The sequence below is a fragment of the Antechinus flavipes genome, chromosome 2 (genome assembly GCF_016432865.1).
Source record: "Antechinus flavipes isolate AdamAnt ecotype Samford, QLD, Australia chromosome 2, AdamAnt_v2, whole genome shotgun sequence".
Classification (NCBI taxonomy): domain Eukaryota; kingdom Metazoa; phylum Chordata; class Mammalia; order Dasyuromorphia; family Dasyuridae; genus Antechinus; species Antechinus flavipes.
This window is the reverse complement of record NC_067399.1, coordinates 557,893,053-557,914,397: the sequence shown is the minus strand read 5'-3', so window position 1 is coordinate 557,914,397 and position 21,345 is coordinate 557,893,053.

Here is a 21,345-nt window from a genome sequence, read left to right as displayed (position 1 = left end):
ATTGCATAGGGCAAAGGGAAAGGGACACTACTACACGTGCTAAATTAGATAGTTATGGAGGAAAGCTTTATCAACCATTAAATGACAGTTACTTGAAGCCCTGTTACTTTTACCAGTTTGAGTAGTATAATCAAAAGGCATCATGGTATAGACTAGAGTACACTGAGCTGGCCTCAGAGTCAAGATAATCTGGGGTCAAGTCTTGTCTCTGACAAGTACTGGTATGTGAGCAGAAACAAGTCACTTAACCTCTCAATATCCCGGGTAATTCTCTAGTCAATTAGTCAGCAAGCATTTATTAAGCTAACTTATTGACTTAGGGCAACTAGATGGCACAGTAGATAGAGCACGGGGCTGGAGTGAGAAAGACCTGACTTCCTCAGATCTTCCTACCTCTGTGATCCTGAGCAAGTTACTTAAACCTTGTATGCCTCAGTTTCTTAATCTATAAAAGGAACTAGAGAAGGAAATGACAAATCACTCTAGTATCTTTGCCAAATGAGATCACAGAGTTGAACAAGACTGAACAAAAACAATAATTATTTATTTAATATAAGCCTTATTGTTGGCAAAAGAGAAAAAAAGTAAAGTTGGCCTGGAGTTGGTTAGTTATAAGACTCCTTCATTTCTTCCTTCCTTCTTTTTTCCCTCCTTATCTCCCTCCTCTCCTTTTCTCCCTCTGTCCACACAGGGTATCAAACCCTTACCTACAGATGTTTTTAAAAGCATTTTCTCCTCCTTTGCACCTCTGACCTCTCCTCCCAAGATATCTTGGGGGTTACTGGCTAGATTTCTTTCTTAAAGACTATAAGCATTACAGATACAAAGGAAGGTAAAACTAGTTCTTATTCTTAAAGAACTTATATTCAAATAAGGGAGACAACCTGTGATGATAATGTTGTAGCTGTTGTTTTTATAAATGAGGAAACTGAGACAAATGGTTAAGTGACTTGCCCAGAGTCACACAGATAGTGTTTGATGTCAGATTTAAACTTAGGTGTTCCTGGAACCAGGCCCAGCATTCTAGCTATGCTGTGATGACAAAAGTGCTCATTTTTATGTAGCACTTACTACATTCCTGGACTCTGTTAAGTGCTGTATAATTATTATCTCATTTGTTCATCACAAAAGGTAATGTTATAATCTCTATTTTGTAGATGAGGAAACTGAGGCAAATAGAAATTAAGCAATTTGCCTAGGTTCACACAGGTAGTAAGAATCCAAGGCATCTTCCTGATTCCAGACCTAGTATACTAGCCACTTTTGCCACCTAACTGCTATATAAATAACTTTGTTTTAGGAAAAAGCATCTGCATCTGAAAGGACTAAGAAAGGCCTCCTATTAAAAGTTATAATTTGACAGGAAGGCAGGGAACTCAGGACAAAACAATGAAGAACTACCAAAGTGATGGCAAAGAGATGGGACATGAAGTGTCATGTTCATGGAATTTTGAGGAGATCATTGCAGCTGGATTGTAGAGTAATGGGAAATAAAATAGAAGAAAATAGACTAGAAATAGAAGAATAGAAAGGTAGGAAGGGAGCAAATTATCAAAAGCCTTAAATAATAGGGGAGCTTATATTTGAATCAAAAAGTAATAAAGAACCATGAGAGCTCACTGAGGTGATTTTGAAAAAAAATCATCTTGTAAGCAGTATGCTCTCAGAAAAACCTGGAAAGTTCTCCATGAACTCAAGAAAAGTGAAATATACTATGTACAAAATAATAACAATGCTGTGGGATGATCAGCTGTGAATGACTTTGCTCTTCTCAATAATACAAAGATCCAAGATTACTCTGAAAGACAGCATGAAAAATGCTGTCCATATCCAGAAAAAGCACTTATTGTATCTGAATACACATTGAAGCCCACTGTTTTTTTTTTCTTGAGAGTTTTTTTTGGGGGGGGCGGTATATGCTTTCTTTTGCAATATGGCTTTTATGTAAATATTTTTGGATAACTTGACATGTGCCTTCTCACTGTGACAAGGGAGAATATGGAACTTCAATTTTTTAAAAAATGTAAAATTGTAATGAGAAAATAAAAATATTAAATAAAGCATACACAATAAAGAAAAAAATCATCTTGACTGCTAAATGGGCATTGGAATGGAAAAGAGAAAAACTTGAGAGCAGGGGATTAATTGAAAAGCTATTGGAATAATTCAGGTGAGAGGCAATGAGATTCTGAACTAGAGTGATGATTATGTAACTAGAGGAAAAAAAGATGATATGTATGCAATATGTTAAAGTCAAAAAAGATATAACAAATGATTGATTGCATGGAAAGAATGAGAGATAGGAATAGAACACCAGGTTTGTACGTCTGGATAATCTGGAGGGTATGTGCTCCCTCAACAGTAATGAGGAAATTCATTAAAGAAAATTTTGGAGGAACAATATTTGTTCATGTTGAGGTTAAGATACCTAGGAGGCTTCCTCTTTGCCTTTGCTGGCAATTGGTGATATGTGACGAGTTCAGGAGAGTTTAGGGCTAAATATATAAATCTGAGAGTCAAGCACTTAAAGATGCTAATGGAATCCATCGGAAGCTACTCAAATCACCAAGTAAAATAATATAAAACAACAACATAAAAGAGACTCGGACAAAGCTTTCCTAGCAATGTACAAAAGAGTCTGTATTGACTTTTGAGAACCAATTATTAAATTTCCACTGTGATCTCATCAGAAATCAGTCAAATGTTATAAATCCAGCTTGATTTATTGTTTTGCTGATTGTATAAACTTAAGAAAATAATGGAGAAAATATTTATAAATCAAATTAAACTTAAAAGTGTTTCATATGTAAATTTTTATTTCTTGGAGCTTGTTGCTAAATATTTGTCAATGTACCCCTGGATATACCTACAGTTAATGGAAGTGAAACAAATGAAGAACCAGCAAAAGAGACTGAGAAATCATCAGACAAATGAGGAAAACCAAGAGAGAGCAGCATCATGAAAACTGAGAAAAAAGAACATTGAGGAGAAGAGGGTGATCAAATGTGTCAAATGCTTCAGAGAGATCAGGAAAGTCAAAATTTGAGAAAAAGACAGTAGATTTGGTCTTTGGAGATGACTGGTAACTTTAGAAAGGACATTTTCAGTTGAAGAATGACGTTAGTAGCCAGATCTCAGAGGTATAGGGAAGAGTGAGAAAATTAGAAAAACTGAGTATAGATGTTTTTCCCTTAAGGAATTTAACTATGAAATGGAGGGGAGATCTGGAATAACAGCTAGCAAAGAAGGCGGTCTCTCTCAAATTATAAATTGAAGAACAGCTGCTTATTTACATTAGTATTGCGTGCTTCACTGAAAGTTCCCTATGTCAGGTGTCAATAAACTACAGTTTTGAATCCCCACCTGTTTTTACATAGCTCACAAGCTGAGAATGGTTTAGAAATCAAAATAAGAATGATATTTTGTGATATGAATATTATATGAAATTCAAGTTTTATTGTTCAAAAGTAAAGTTTATTTTACAGTCATGCTCTTTCATTTACATATTGTCTCTGCCTGGTTTTGAACTACTCCAGTTCAGTTAAGTAGGTAGTGACAGTGAGCATATTAGATACTGCCATATCTTTCCATGCTATAACTAAAGAGCTTTTCCAGGGTATTGCCAAACCACAATTTTTTTTTTTAATTATCAGCACATATCCATTATGTTAAAACAAAAAAAAAGGAGAGAAAAGCATTATTTTTTTTTTTTTTAGTTCAGGGTCCAGACTGAATTTTTCCTGAATGAGAATGGTCTTTAACTACTATTATTAAATACCACATGACTTTTGAAATTCCTTTTTGCTGATGATTTGATGCTATTTTTAATGAATGCACCCTAAAATTACAAGGCAAAATAGTTCTTCAATAAAAGACATATAATTCAGTAAAGTTAATCCTGTTATTTAAATCACAGATGATTCCAAACTGCTTTGGGAACTTCCTTTGTTCCCAAAAATTAAAACAAGAAGTGGTATTCTCCATTCTTCCACAAATTTGAAAGAGATATTTCCTGAACTCAAACTACAGTTCCAGCTGTATATTTTTTTCAAACTGAAAATTAAATTTTTGTATTTAAAAATTCATTTAATTGTTCCATTGAAGAGCTTCATTTGAAAGTGATTCATATACAATATATTGACAGGCTAAAAGACAAACATGAATGAAAGAAACTAATAGAATTCTAAAAATGCCTTCCAAGCAATGAATATGCTTTGTTAAAAACAACATTTTTGTGTACTGATATCAGTATTTGACAGTACATATCTGTATCATAAGATCTTTTCAAAGATGAAATATATAAAATCTCACTAAAGAGCAGATGAATTTTTAACAGATGAATTTTTCAAATGAATATTAATAGATGAATATTTCAATTAATATTTATGATAGAGAATACTAATTTTGGTCCTTAGTTAACTGAAGTATAATTCCTCCAAAAAATTGTTACCTTTCTTCTTATAATTAAACCCATATTACAAAAATGATATTATTATATTTTGAATTCTATCAGCAAAAATTTGTATAAATTTATTTTCTCTCTTGTTATATAAGCACCTACTGGCTTCTCAGGTGGCAAAACTTATAATTTTTACTATCTAACCCTTTGAAGAAAAAATGTGTCAACCTCTGCTTTACATCATTTATTTAACAAGTCTGGAAAAACATAACAAAACAAAACAAAACAAAAAAGCAATCATAAAATATTTTCATTTTTAAAGTGTTTTTTTTTTTAAAGATACACTTTGTATAAAAAGGGTGGATAGAGCTTTGGACTATAGCTCTAATTACATCTAGAGCCTTACATTTTCATTTCTAATTCTACCTCAGAAGTAAAATTGAATTTAATGGTAAAATTCACAGAATAAAATTTAGAAATGTGAGCTACCAAAAGGTTAATGTATAAGCATCTTTTTTCCTACTGTCTATATTCAGGGAAGCAATGCAGCTTCTGTAACCAATTGTTTTCTTAAATATTTTACTGAACCAGAATGAACAGGTCAAAGACAAAAAAAAATACTCATGGTACTTTAGAGAAGAGCAAAATGTCATTAAAATCAAGCTGGTTTTGCATGAAACAATTCCTTTATATCTAACAGCCATAAGAATATATGAAGATAAATAATGCAAATTAATTGTACTTAGAAGATAAGAAGTTTTAGAGTTCTATGGAAACCATGATAGGACAGGAACTTGAAGTAGCAATATTGCTTCTTCTAGACAATTAATCTTGGATGAAAGGCTAAATGCTATTACTGCCCCCCCCCAAAAAAAATAGTCTAGATGTTTTTGAAGTGCTATAGACATCTTACTTTAAAGTATAATATTATGTAATATATCTGTATTATCAATTAATTTGGATGAGAGGTCATATCCAGGTCATCTACCATATGGAAAACTCTGTGAATTCTGTGAATGCACAGGAGAGACAAGTTCCAAATCCAAAAGATCTGAATAAAGTGGGTAGATAGAAAGCAATATCCAAGAAAGTAAGCCAGGTTCAGAATCTAGGAAATGAGGAATGAACCAAGTAACTAATAGGTTTCCTAGTGAATAGTAAGAAAGTTTCATTTTGAAGTCTAGTAGAAGTGAATAGCAAAGAATAATTATGATCATTAAGCTGAGAAGTCTATTCTCTGCTCTGGTTTTATGCACTTTGCTTAGTATGAAGAGAAATAGGCTAGCAAATATATTTATATGCAAAAGGAGACAAGACATTGCCAGTATCTATAGCAATTCATTGGAGCATCAAAAAATGGAAAAGTCTACTGGAATGTTCTGAAAGCAAATTAGCCCTCTCTTAGCCAATGTCTGTTGTGATCTAGTTCAGATGGATCTGAATTGGTCCCTGTTCAGGCGCCAAAATGTGGTGAGCTTTTTCTTCTCAAAACGCAGCCAGCTGATAAAAGTTCAGATCTTTTATTATCTCCAATATAGCCCGGTTAGCTTAGAGGTCTATCTCTCTGCTTGGTTCCAAGAGCTCTCTCTGAATGTCACCAAATCCAAAGGTCTGGTCCTTCAGCCTCTGCCTCTGCTTTCTTCAGCCTCCAGCCAGCTCCACTCTTCATGTCATTCCAGTGAAATCTCGACTTGTAGCTTCTTCACTCTGAAGAACTTCTTTGACTCGTCCATTGAAGCTCTATTTATGCTCCTTCAAGAGAGGGATTGTGGGTTTTCTCCCATAGTGCTCTCTGGCCCAAAGAGCTTCAAGGGAGGTGTGAACTCATTGAACTCCAATGAGTAAAGGTGTGAACACAAGCCTTGTATTAATTAGTTCTACTTAGTACCTTGTTTCAGGTTCTGCCCAAAACATCTTCTTGTAAGATTAGATCAACTCTAATTAGTTAGCAATTAGTAAGGATTCCAACAAATGTCAAACTAGGTTTTTTTCTTAGTTTAACAATTATATTATTCTTAGAAAAGGTACTGTTGGAAACATGGCTGCTATTTCAAGGAAGAACTAAGTGGAAAAAGTGTTTTCTTTCCTTTAATGTTTTGAAAGGTAGAAGAGGGGAAATGTGAGTAAATAGATGATTTCTTAATATCTGAACTTAAAGGAATTTATTCTCAACTAAAACTTTTGTTCATAAATTTTGTACTGTTATGGCTACCACATGTACCAAAATGGTGCAGATTCAGGATTTACACATGTCAATCTAGGTGTTTGCTGGTGTTATTGCATTAACTCAATCTATACATGTTGCTGAAAGAACACATAGCTTAGAAGGCAGAATTTGTCTCTTCCCTCCTCCATCTATAGCTCTGGTCTAAAAAGACAAACCTGGGGCAAATACATATCAATGACATATGACTCATAAAAAGAAAAAAAATCTATGTAAACTCTTTCTGATGCTACTAAGTTTCTTTAACAGAGTAATAAAGTGGCACAGTAACAAACATATAGCCAGTTTTGGTGTTGAAAGGAGCCAGAAATCACAGCAGTATAATATATATTCCTCTATCACTAACATGTCACAGATTTCCTTTTATATGTCATAATGAGATAGATTATTTTTTAATTTTGAGAAAATCAGGATATTATTTAAAGACAAATAGTTTATATTATAAAAATAGTTTAGTTGAATTTATGTCTCTTTTAAATTAGTTTAGTACCAAGCACTCTGATAGCATATGCAGAGACAGCTAAGTAACACAGTGTATATAATATTGGGTCTAGAATCAGGAAAACTGAATTCAAATTTGGCCTCAGATACTTATCTGGGTGAATCACTTAATCTTTGTTTGCATCATTTTCCTCAACTGTATAAGGAAGATAATAATAGCATCTACCTCTCAGAGTTGTTATGGAATTCAAATGGAATAACATTTCTTCAAAGAACTTACCACAATGCCTGGCTTATGGTAAGTGCTATATAAATGCTTATCCCCTTCCCTCCAATTTCAGCAGAGGTTTAATCTCAATGTGGGAACAATCTCTAATGATGTAAACAACACCCCATCTGTACCTTACCCTTCACTGTAAGAAACTCTTAATGATATCTTCCTGGAAACCTTCTTCAAAGGTCCCTCTGATTTATTAGAATGTAATAAGATAATAGATTTATATCTGGAAGGGACCTTAGAAGTCATCATCTATCTCACTTAATTTTACTGACTAGATAACAAATTCATGTTAAATGACTTATATGGGCCACACAGAGAGTAAACTTTGGAAACTAGATTTGAACTCAGATCCTCCCAACTCCAGGTTTAGTGCTCTATTTTTTCATACTACGTGAACTCTCAAAACTCACTGAAGGCTCTTTTCTAAGTCTTTTTAACAAGAAGAATTTATCACATGCCAAGCGCTGCGCTAATTTTAGTAGATCAAGAACAAAAGGGAAACAATTATTGCCTTCAAGGAGATTATATTTTAAAATAAGATGTGTGTATAGATTAGATATAGATATAGATATAGATATGTATGTATATGTACACACATATAACATATGTATACATATGTACGATATACATACACATAATAAATAACAAATTATTGTGGCTTAGTATTGGGGAGTTGACTAGGGAGATAAGAAAAGATTTTTTGTAGAAGATGGTTCTTAAGATGATTCTTGAAGAAAACTTATGTTTCTAAGATGCTAGGATGAGATGGAAATGTTTTCCAGGCATGGGGGACAACCAGCACAAAACCAAAGAGATAAGTACTGGAGCATTCCATGAAAGAAATAGCAGTAGGCTAGGGTGGCTATATAAGTGAGTGAATGCAGGGGATTGATATATAAGACTCAAAAGATGAAAAGTAGTCAAGTTATAAAAAGATTTAAATGCCAGATTGTGATGACAGCATTTAGCACCCAGAGTATATTAAAATCAACCGGAGTCAGAATAAGGGAAAATCCTTGATCTTTATTCTTTGCAGAGGTGAAGGGGAATGGCGATACAAAATGAGAGCAATCGCGACACGAATCCAGCCAGCAGTGCTTCTGGCTCTCTCACTCCATCCACCAAATCTACACAATCTCCTATACAACACATCAAACTTGCACAGAGAGTGGGCGGGGCCAATCTTTCTCCTCGCATATATTAATAGAGTATTGTCCAGTTGCTAATTAGCCTCAAGTTCTTGGGACCTCACTGCAACCACTGAAGAGCTTCAGCCCATTATACCAGATCTCAGTGATAAACACAGTCACAGGAGATTGTTGAAAAAGAAAAAACATGATCAGATCTTCACTTCAAGAAATCTCTGACAGCAGTATGGAATGAAAGATGTATTGGAGTAGGAAAACACTTGGGGCAAGGATTCCAAATAGGAATCTTTTGTAATGGTCCAGACAAGAGATAACAAAGACTCAACTAAAAGTTGATCTATGGGAAAGATGTTTTGAAAGTAGAAAAAAGATGTTGCAACTGATTAAATATGTGGAGTGAAACTGAGGATTCGAGTGTGACAGTTTGTGAACCTGGGTAACTAAAAGAATAAAGGTGCCACTAATATTATCAGAGAAATTTGAAAGTTTAGTAAGAAACATAACAAGTTCTGTTTTGAACGGGTTGAATTTGAGATGCCTATTCAACATCCAGTTTAAATGTCCAGTAAGCAATTCATGATCCAAGTCTCTCAAGAGAGAGACAATACTAAATTTTTCAGTGTGGGAATCATCTGCATAGAACTGATAATTGAACTCATGGGAGCTGATAAATTCATCAAGTGAAAAAAGGAACGGAGACAGAGCCTTAGAGTACACTACCATTTAGTTAGTATGACATGATGAATTAGCAAAGACTCTGAGAAGGCGCAATCAAGTATAAAAGAGCAAGAAGAGAAGGCTGTCATGAAGACCCAGAGAATAAAGAATATCCAGGAGTATAGGGTATCCAACAGTGTCAAATACAGCAAAGAGATCAAGCCAGATGAAGACTCAGAAGAGATTATTATATATATCTCAGTAACTTTGAAGAACCCATTTCAGATAAATGATGAGATCAGAAATCAGATTATAAGCAGTAGGAAGTGATAACAGAGGGAAAGTGAAGGAACTTAGTGTAAGATTTTTCAATAATTTTGGTGGATAAAGGGGAGATATCAATGACAATAATTGTGATGGTGGGATGAATGAGAATTTTTTGAAAGGATGTGGGAGACTTGGGATGTTTATAGGCAGGAAAGCAGGCACTAGTAAATAAGATTCCAATGCATCATGTAGGCCATCTGTTATCTCTCTCAGTTTTCCAGTCATACAACTATCTGATGCTACCTCACATCTCTTGTATACAATTCTTCCTTGGTTATATGTCACATCCTTTTTAGTTACAGAATGCAATGCTCTATTGTCCTCTCTATCTGAGTTAAATTATAATCACTGTAGAAAAAGAAAATAGGAGTAGTTAGGTGATAGAGCGGGCCTATAGTCAGGAAGAACTGATTCAAATCTGGTCTCAGATGCTTACTATCTACATAATCTGGGCAAGTCACTTAAACTGTTTGCTTCAGTTTGCCTGTTATCTAAAATGGGGATAATAGTATATAAACTATGTCCCAGGGTTGTTGTGAGAATCAAATGAGATAACTATTGTGAAATGCTTAACACAGTACCTGGCACATGGTAAGCATTGTATACCTGTTAGATTATAATTATTATTATTTAAAAGATATTCACCTTCTGAGAGGAATATATTGCAGTAAATGCAGTGCTAGATTTGGAATCAGGAAGAAAAGACCTGAATTTGACCTTGGATAAATCAGTTTTCCTTTCTGAGTTTCAATTTCTTCATCAGTAAAATTAAGATATCAGTGGTACATAACTTCACAAGTTGTTTTGAGGCTGAATTTAAATGGTATTTTTGAAAATAACTATGATGTGCTTAACTCTATGCTAGGCTTTAAAGATGCAAGGACCAAACTGAAACATCCCCTGACTCCAAGGAGTTTGCAGTTTACTTGAATACCAAAATGAGATTGTGCATATAAAATGCTTTATACACTTTCAATGTTCAATTTTTTTTTACTTCCTCTTCTACATAGTATGTATATAAGAGGGAAAGGAAAAGAAAGGAGACAAATGGAGAGAGAGAGAGAGACAGACAGACAGACAGACAGACAGAGAGAGAGAGAGAGAGACAGAGAGGCAGAAAGAGACAGAGAGAGAGAGAGAGACAGAGACAGAGACAGAGACAGAGACAGAGACAGAGACAGAGACAGAGATACAAATAACTTTTCTATCACTCATAATACAAGACCTTGAGAAGGAACTCTAAGTAACAATTCTAAGCTTTAATAAAAACCAAAAAGCTATGAATGTTCCTGTGGAACAATGTTCCTATGTTCTCAGTTACTGCAACTGAAAAAAAAAAAAATAAGCCCAATCTAGGATTTCAAAATATACTTCCTCTTATTAAACTATATTAGGCAATAAACTTACCACATTGGGGTAACACAAAGAATCAAGCCTGTATAGGCACAAGCATATGTATTACAAAGTTCTGATGATATAATAAATCATTCCAGCTTTTATCTCAAGTGAATCATCCTGGAATAAACCTTAGATCAAATATAGGCACCTGCCAGTTCATTTCATTCATTTACAATACAAGACAACTCCAGTTATGACTGAGCAGTTTAAAACTGTTTCAATGTCCAAAAACCATTATAAAAGCCCTTCTAGCTGACAAAATCAGCTGGATGAGCAAATCCATTGGAAATATGCCGACTAAGTCAACTGATGCTAATGTCACTAATTCAACAGGTGCTAATGTGAAAATAATGATTAAACAGCTGGTCCTGGCCTTCACATTTTTTCTTAATGTGAATATAAAGAGTTCTACAGTATGGATAGGTTAATATCTAATATCAAGAGGACCAAAGAAAACTTCTTTTTTGAGTACCTATTCTTTAGCATTTACAACTAATACTGAATTTCAATGACCTTTTACATCTACCTCTCACAAATATAGCATTATTTTTCCTTGTAATCTAAGAATATGCTTTTTTAAAATGGAAATACCCCCAAATTGATTTTAAAATGAATTAATCAGTGATTTATTAACTGATATTTTTAGTGAAGTAAACAATTATTTTTATATACTATAAACCTGGCCTTATCCAAATTTACTTTTGCCTCAAAAAACAAACCAAAAAACCCCCCATACTTTGGACTATATCACAATATCACTTTTTGCTTTCCTTTTGTGGAATCAAAATACATGTCTAATTTAGAATATAAGCTATGTGAGGGCAGAAATTTTGTTTTTGTGACACAAAGATTATTTGTCTTTATATCTGCAAGAAGTAATTTATTAAATATTTGTTGGGTTAAAAAGATAATTTCATGGGCATAAATTATCCTTTTTCACTAAGGATATTTATCAGAGACAACTTGCACAAATATTACAAAAACCAACTTGTATTAAAGTGAGGAACTTTCTTCAAATGGAGTTTTAGGAATTAATCACTTAGATACTTAGTACAATTGACCTGAAGCAAGGGAGGATATGGATCTTGGCTTATCCTAAGAAGTAGGTTTGTACAAAGAACTTCTTAAGAGTAATAAAGATCAATGGTACTCACTGAATGGAACATTTATTTAAGCTTTATATAGACAAACTGAATTAACAGTTCAATTTAGTCAAAATGATCAGATTAGACATTCCATTCAGAATTTAGCCTTACTGGGAAAAAAAAAAAACCTCTTAATTTATTCAGTTTAAAAAATCTGGTAACTTTCTTAAGAAGTGTCTAGTTAGAGTATTTTTTTTTTAACGCTCATTTTTAGAACAATAGCAAAATACTGTCAAGAATTGTCTTTTAAGGAGGTCTGGATTTTTTAGTAAGAGAATTCTAAGCTAGAGAAGCTATCCATTTGGCCAAAGTGTTATGTTTATTTTTGAAGTGTATGAAGCTTCCATATCTTTGCATTAGAAGAATTAGTGTATTTCCCAAGATTTTTTTTCCCTATTACTTCATTTTTTTTAATGGAATGTTAAAGTTTCTGCATATTCCACTTGTAAATTTCTGGGTTTAGGGTGTTCCTTTCAAAACCATAACTTTGGAGTTGGCCAGAAATGTTTCCTTGACACAGTGTTTGCTATCACTGCTTAATGACTGACTCTAGTTTTGTTGTATGAACAAGGTGTTAATCTCTTTATAATAGCCTAGGATCTAAGTTGGCTGCAATTAAGTATTTGTTCTTATCATTTAGTGATACCATTTATTACAGTAATGTTCACGTCTCTTAAAGATTCTGGAATGAACTTAGAAGTAGTATGTGCTTATATATTCACACACTCAGATACGGAAGTGAACACATGTGAAGCACAAAAATGTCCACAAAAGCAAAGTGGGATTTCAAAGAAAACAATAAAGCTGGAAAATTTTGGAAGGAAAATGTGTGTGTGTGTGTGTGTGTGTGTGTGTGTGTGTGTGTGTTTATTTGTACTTTAAACATGGATTGAGTTCACGGAAAACTCCAGACTTGAGAAATACTTTTGAGATCATATAATCCAACTTTTTACCTAATGCAAGAATTCTCTCTAAAATTTCTTTCACAAATAGTCATGCAATCTCTTGCTTGAGCACTTCCAATAATGGAAAACTCACTACTTCTGAAGGTAAAGCAAGCATCATTTTTGAATCTTAATTATTAGAAAGTTTTTCCTCATATTGAACTGAACTGTTTCCCTATATCTTCTCCCTTCAGTTAACAGTCTCCTAAGTTTCCGAAGAGAGTACTTCATGATATAATTTCTAGTCTCTTTACCCCTAGTCATTTCTAAACTTTGAGTTGTTGATTAAGAAAATTTAATGCAAAATAAGTGGACACATTCTGTTCTAGACATCTTCTAATCCATGTTGAATATAGGGGAGCTAAGACCTGCCTTGTTTTAGATAGTCAAAAAGTAATTTCCTACTTTGTTATGGCAACTCAATATAAGGTTAATCCACATACACTTACACTTTCAACATTACTATTTTTAATGGTGAAAAATGTAGTCATTTTACTTGTCCACAGGGCGTGTGTGCATGTGTGTGTGTGTGTGTGTGTGTGTGTGTGTGTGTGTGTGTATGTGTGTGTGTGAGAGAGAGAGAGAGAGAGAGAGAGAGAGAGAGAGAGAGAGAGAGAGAGAGAGAGTTAAAAAGTATGTTAAGATAAGACAGGGTGTTAACTTGACCTGGAGCTCAGTTAACACCTATCTTATCTATAATATCCAGGACCAGTGATGTTTTTTGTCTTCAATCTGTCACTTTAATCATCATTTATACACAGGCTCAGCTGTCAATCATGTGTAAATCCAGGGGTCATCCTGATTAGCTGCTAATTAACAATTTTGGCTGGAAACATAACACATCAGTTAGAAGCAATTGTTTTTGATGAAACATTTTGTAGGGCAAAAGCAGTTATCTTGATAAGAACTTAATGCCCAAGTCTTATGCAAATGTCTGTGCTGACAGTCATTGCTGTCCATGACCAAAAAGGACAACAAATAACCACCCTGCCTTGCAGCTGAAATAGCCACAATTTGCCAAGTTGAACTATTAATTGGGGTTCTGTCAGCCTAAAATCTTTGCTTAAATTTGATCTTCTTACCTCTTATTGATGTTCATAAGCATGTTTTATTTGCTGTACACTTCCCCAGCTCTCCTCTGTAATGTCATGATGTCCACAATTCTTTGAAGCATTGTTGTTTTTTGTCTACCTTGCTTATGGATATTCACTTGAATGACAACTTGTTGGAAATTCTATTATCATCCATTTTTCCAAAATGTAAATAATAGAACTTTATTGCTGGTGATCTCACTTTACTATTCTACATTCATTTTGACTTATTATTGTGAAGGAGTCAAATATGACAATGGAAAATTAGATAACATGTTTAATTTACTTAAGTTTGTAGTGACGCATAAACCATATTGGCTAAAAGAAAAAAGTCCCAAATGGCATTCCATTCTTAATTTCCTTGACTTGTCCTATGTATATCAGTGCACCATCAAATATTCTTAAAAGTTCATAGGATTTAGAGAAAGAAAAGGATCTTTAATTTTCTAAAATCTGTTCCCATCATTTTAAAAAGAGGAAACTGAGGAATAGAATCTGATTTGACCAGGACTTGGTAACTAGGTAGTGTAATGGAGAGGACATTGGATTTAGATTTAGGAAGATCTAACTTCAACACTTATTAGGTAAGTAATTCTAGGCAAGTTGTTTAACCTCTTTCAATGTAAGTTTCTTCATCTGTAAAATGCAGATAGAAATTACTTTATAGAGAATTTTTTAATGATTAAATAAAAAGTATAAAGTGCTTTCAAACTTTTAAGTACTATAGACAATGTCCCAAATGTCTTATATAATTTTAGGCTATTAGATTTATTAATGGTTTAAAATTGCACTAAGACTTTTGGGATACCATGTATAAAAATGAAGACTAGCTTTATCTATTGTACCACACATCACAAATAGCACAATTAAGTCATAGTTATTAGTGACAGAGGGACGATCTAAAAGTGACAATGGGGAACAAGGACTATGATGATTTTCCTCGCTGTTTTAGTATAGTTTATATGTATCCATATGCTGACATATGAACATATAAAAAGGAATAGCCAATGATGGAGAAGATGGCAAGTGATTAGAACTCTTCAGAATAGTACTCAAGTTTCTTTGAGTTCTAGAATATGAAAAGTGTTTGAGAAGGAGTTTTGAACAGTAAAATGGGACATTCTATACAGCACATTGGAAAGGGAAGGCAGTTGATAAGGACTAGGGAGAAACAGGTGGAAGAATTTACAGGGAGATAGTAGGGAATGTTTACTTCTGAATCACAGATTTTATTTATTTTTATTTGTTTTTTTAAGGTTTTTATTTCCAAAGCTTGATAGTTTTCAACATTTACCCTTGCAAAACCTTGTGTTCCAAATTTTTTCTTCCCTCTTTCCCCCCACCTCTTCCCCTAGATGGAGAGTAATCCAATATATGTTAAACATGTGCATTTCTTCTATATATATTTCCATAATTATCATGCTGCACAAGAAAAATTAGATCAAAAAGGAAAAAAATACAAGCAAAAAAACAACAAAAAAGTGAAAATACTATGTTATGATCCACATTCAGTCCCCACAGTCCTCTTTCTGAGTGCAGATGGCTCTCTCCATCACAAGACCATTGGAGCCGTCCTGCATCACCTCGCTGTTGAAAAGAGCCACATCCATCAGAATTGATCATCATATAATCTTGTTGCTGTGTACAATGTTCTCTTGGTTCTACTTCCTTCACTTACCACCAGTCCACGTAAGTCTTTCCAGGACTTTCTGAAACCCTCCTGCTGATCATTTCTTATACAACAATAATATTCCATAACATTCATATACTTTAACATATCCAATCATTCTCCAGCTGATGGGCATCCACTCAGTTTCCAGTTCTTTGCCACTACAAAAAGAGCTGCTACAAACATTTTTGCACATGAGGATTCTTTACCCTCTTTTTAAAAATCTCTTTGGGATACAGACCTAGTAAAGACACTGCTGGATCAAAAGGTATGGACATAGCTTTATAGCCCTTTGGACATAGTTCCACATTGCTCTCCAGAATGATTGGATTAGTTCACAACTCTACCAGCAATCCCAGTTTTCTCACATCCCCTCCAACATTTATCATTATCTCTTACTCTCATCTTAGCTAATCTGAGAGGATGTAGTGGTACCTCAGAGTTGTCTTAACTGGCATTTCTTTGATCAACAGTATGAATCACAGTTTTAAGGAGAGGAAATAGCTCATGGATGATCTGGAATTTGTATCCATGGGGGTTAGACAAAGCAGGCTTTTAACCTACCTTATAGGGATGGTATTTTCAGGAACTTGAAAATATTTAAAAATTCATTTCTTGTCTTGTTATTTATGTTATATAACAATTTCTTGTTATATGACAAGAGAAGTATTAAGCATGGTTAGGAGGGAGTAGAAGCCAAGGATTCAGGATGAGAGAAAGATCATGGATCATAGGTATAAAGTTAATTGAGAACTTATAAAGGATCTAGTATAGCCCCTTCATTATATAAATGAGGGAATTGAAATTCTAAGAGTTTAAATTACTTCCCAAGGTCATGCATGTTGGATAGACACAGCTAAAAATTTAACCCAGGAATTGTTTTTCTAAATCCAACCTTGTTTCCATTAAATTGACTTTAAGGTTTTAATTACAATTCTGATATGAAGCTATCTCACTTGATGAGGTCTCTTAAATGGCATTTCTTTGACTGATAAAAGGAAGGATGGGAAGTTAATAATCATGATTGCTGCAAAAGCTATTTGGAAAAGGAAACCAATGCAATTACTATTTCTGCATTTTATATCACCAAACTTTCTGATTTTTACCTTCAAAATATCTAATAAAACAGAGTTATTTAAAATGGCATATCCTCTCATACTGAGGAAGGGATATGTATTCAAAACATCTCATGACTGGTTGTCAATAGAATATATGTATATGATACATGAAGCAACAATTTGAATTTCAAAACCCTAAACAGAAAAAGCTCAGTGTTTGACTTGTGTTTTAAGCAAAGAATTAAGAAGTTTCATGGGTTGAATTTTTCTGAGATCTTTTTTACAAGATAACAAAGAGTAAGATACCAAAAGAATGGGGATAGGATGGGAATCACAGCTATTACTACTCCCCAGAATGCAGTAGGGAGAACATTAGTAGCTATAGAACTATATCAAGAATAAAACAGGAAATGAATTTTTAAACTTTTCAAGTTCCTACAAATACCTATCCCTATAAGGTAGGTTAATAGCCTGCTTTGTCTAACCCCCTTTAATCTGTAATATTGGGCACTCCCATGTATATAAACACATGTACATGGGGGAGAAAATGTTTTGGACCAAAATATTCAGTTCATTTGGAAATTCTGGAGTAATGGATACAAATTCCAGATCATCCATGAGCTTCTAAGAGACTCATTATATATATAAACAGTTAATCTCCTTACTTTAGGGAATGTTATAAGTAAAGTACTATGTCAAATCAAATGAATTATATAAAATAATATACAAATGAGTTAGTTTTATTCTTTTTGTGAATTAATTAGGTGCTTAACATGTACCAAGTACATGTGAGACTATCTGTATTGGCCTACAATTTTAAATGGCCTCTCTACTTGCTCTCTGTATTTTAACAATTCTTATCATTAGAATTCTGGGAAATTAAGTTTGAAGTTATAACAAAAACATTATTTTTTTTACAAATAATATTAACAAATTATTAATTTGTTAACAAAATTATTAACAAAATATTAATTTGTGCATTTGAAGAGTGTGTTATTATCATCATGGGTAACGTTTAATCCTGAAAATTGGACATAAATTATGTAGTCAAATCAGTAGTAAAATGGTTGATGAATATTTAATTGTACCTAGTATACAAAGTACAATTACAAAAAATCTTGACATAAGTAAAAATCTTGATTTTGTTAAATTAAGATTGGTTATAAGTTATGTATAAAAAGAAGCATAAAGAATTAAGTTAAGGAAAGAATCAATACTGATTACTGAAAAACAAGGTCAATCTCTAAAAACTATTTCATAAGGAGAAAAATGACCCACATCTCTCATTTCTTAAATTTCTGCCTGCAACTTTTCATGCTGTCTCTACTTCTGTTACTATTACATAGTCAATGTCTGGAGAAGGTGAGGAAAAGTAAACAAAAAGATGAGGAGGAGGAGCTGAGTCATCAAGCAAAGAATTATAAAAAAAATCTCTTTTCTTATGACTGTCTAATACTATGACAACTTAGTAGTTGAAAATAAGATCTATAATGTTAAGAATAAAAGGAAAACTGAAAGAATGTAGGCTTGTCCCTACAATTGAATCTTTTTTAAAAAAATAGAATAAAAAACAGTTAGCTCATAGATTTAGAGCAAAAAGGAAACTTAAGAACATTTATTCCAATTCCCTCAGTTTGCAGATGAGGGAATTTAGGTAGAGATTATGAAATCAAAAGTCTGGAGATGGAAGGGTATAGGAAGTGAAATGACTTATCCAAGCTCACATAGGTGGTAACTTTTAGAATCTTCATTCACACTCTGGTCTTCTAATGCCAAATTGGACATTGTTTCCACTATCTCTATAAAGAATAATGCATCTGATATTCTACAAGTGCCTTCATAATTCATAGATACAGTGGAATGATTTTTGTATTTAACATAAGGAAATGCTTTTGTTACATTTATAATTGTGAAATCATCATGGTGCTTTGCATATCTACAGATCTATAAACAGTAATGTAAAGTAATAAAGTCTATTATCTTCAAAATGTTATAAAATAGATATAAAACATTAACCCAAGAGAGATCCTCATGGCAGATAGAGAGCCAGGCTTGAAGTCAGAAAGACTTGGATTCAAATTTCATATCAGATACATAATAGTTATGTGATCCTAGGCAAGTTGTCATACCTCTTAGTTAGCAAGAAGATCTCTAAGAGTATCTTTTGTAGAGCCGTATGATAGAGAAAAAATGTCTTCCCTTGGAGTTTTCTATATTAATTAAGTCACAGCTATAAACCAAATCAAGGACAAAAAACTACTATAAAATAATATATTTGGAGCTTATACTTCCTCACCCCAATTTAAAATAATATTTGACTCATACTGTCAGAGTAAGGTCAACAGTAATGGTCCCTAAGCTCTTTTCCTGAAGAGTTGTTTTTATATTACTAGCTTTCCATTTTCCAAGGATCTTTCTCCTGCTAGCATGAATCAGCACCAGTGCCTCAGCCCAGATTTCTTACTCTCAATTCCCATTCCCAATGTCTGGTCCTGCTAGACTCAATAAGAGCCTTATAAAAGTCTAGAATTTAACAGGTTGAGAGAAAGCTCCGTATCTACTAGCCCAAACAGATTCTGCCTGTATTCCAGAAGATCTGAACTTTTTCCACCATCTTCCTTGACCACCCCTCATAAGAATATCCCTCAATTAAGCTGTATTGCTTTAAAATGTCTGTTTTGTGCTCTGTATTTCTTAGTATAGGATTTTGTTATTCTAAGCATTCCTAAATCCGAATTAAGATAAAGGTTTAAGGGAATAAAATGATGAACCAGTACCTAATTTGGGGACATTCTCTATGTTCTTTCTAACAATGATGTAAATCTTTGGAACCCTAATTCCTGCTGGTGCTGATATTCTGCTCTTTTGCCCCTATCGACATTTAATTGAGAAATCACTTGACATACATCGTTTGATTTTCTCAACAAATATCAATACACATTTAAAAAATAAAACATTGTATATCAAATACTTTGAGAATTTTTAATGAAATATTTTATTTCAGGAATAATTCAAATTATAACTAGCCTTTAATCTTTCTCAGGACCTTACAGGTTAACTTGCCCACCGAAGAATTAATAGGCTCAGCAAACTGTAAGTATTTAGCTAATTTACTTATTTAAAACATTAAAAGCTTTTGACTTTTTGACACCCAAACAAAAGGCAAAGCAATCAAGTGACTTTTGACCTCAGCTTATCAGATGACTGGTGTAATGCTGCCAAACTCTCATAGAAGAGTAGGCAAGTAAGGTCGAATTTTATAGGTGTTTATGACAGTTTAAGGTTCATACTGCCTATCTTTGTCAACACCAGAATGATGCAGGTCAATTGGCCAGGTTAATGAGACCGAGCAAGAAGGAAAAATCTCTGGAGAGACTGAAAGGACTATCATATCTCCATTAAACATCATATTTTTACATTTGTAAAATAAACACAATACAAACAAAACCTATGGAAGCATTAGTCCCTTATATTATTTCCTCTGGGGCAATGAATATTTTTCAGTTAATTGCTTTCAATATTTAAGCACCATAGAGGTTTCCAGCTAATAAACTTGGACTCTATGATGCTCAAATGCCCCCTTTTCCCCTTGAGAAGTTCAGTACTATCTACTAAATCAATGAGTCTTTTTTTTTTCAGTTTGAAGGTTGTGGGTATTTTTTGAGGAAAAGATTATTGCTTTGTTATAGTAAATGGCTCAAGGGCTTTTGTTGGAATAATTTCTATAGTTGTGTGTAAATGTGTGTGTGTATATTTTTCTATTCTTGTCAGTACTTCATGGAATGTGTGTGTGCTAACTAGATTACATACAAAGCAACATCTTATATAATTATTCAGTGACAAGAAATCACTTACATTGACTCTAATCTTCAATGGAAAGAGAGGAAAAGTTCCTTGCCTGTTTCAATATTCATAATATTAAAATAATGTCCGAATATGGTTTTCATCTATACAGACTGTCTTAATCAACTTTGAAGAGATATTCAAGGTTTGTTTGAGGCTCTAAAATCTCTAATGTTTGTTACATTGGTAAAAAATAAAAAGGTGAAGCATGTGAACACTGTTTTCATGTATTCTAGGTTTATATATTATTTGTCTGAAGGAAAGGCCAACAAGGAGTTTAGAAAACTGTTTATTGCCCATCAGTTCCTTCTTTTCAGTAAAGATATTGAAATGAATACTAAATACAGTTCTTGATATATTTAAAAGTCTTTAAGAGCTATAGATTAGAGAGACAACTGAGGCATTATGGAAAGAATGCTAGTTCTGAAGACAGAAATATCTAGATTCCTATCCTGCCTCTGATAATATCTGTATAAACATTGGCAAATTGTTTAAACGCCCTGAATCCAGTCTCCTCTTTTATTAAGTGGGGTAATGATGCCAGCTTTATTTATTTTAATGGATGGATTTTTAAGGCTAAAATGAAGTAATATAGGAAAACCAGTGCAAATTTAAGGCACTAGAGAAATACAGATAGTATCATCATTTTCAGGGGCTGTGTTAATATGTAATTTCATTTTGGGGACCTCCTATTATAGAAACTCCTTCTATCAATACAGAT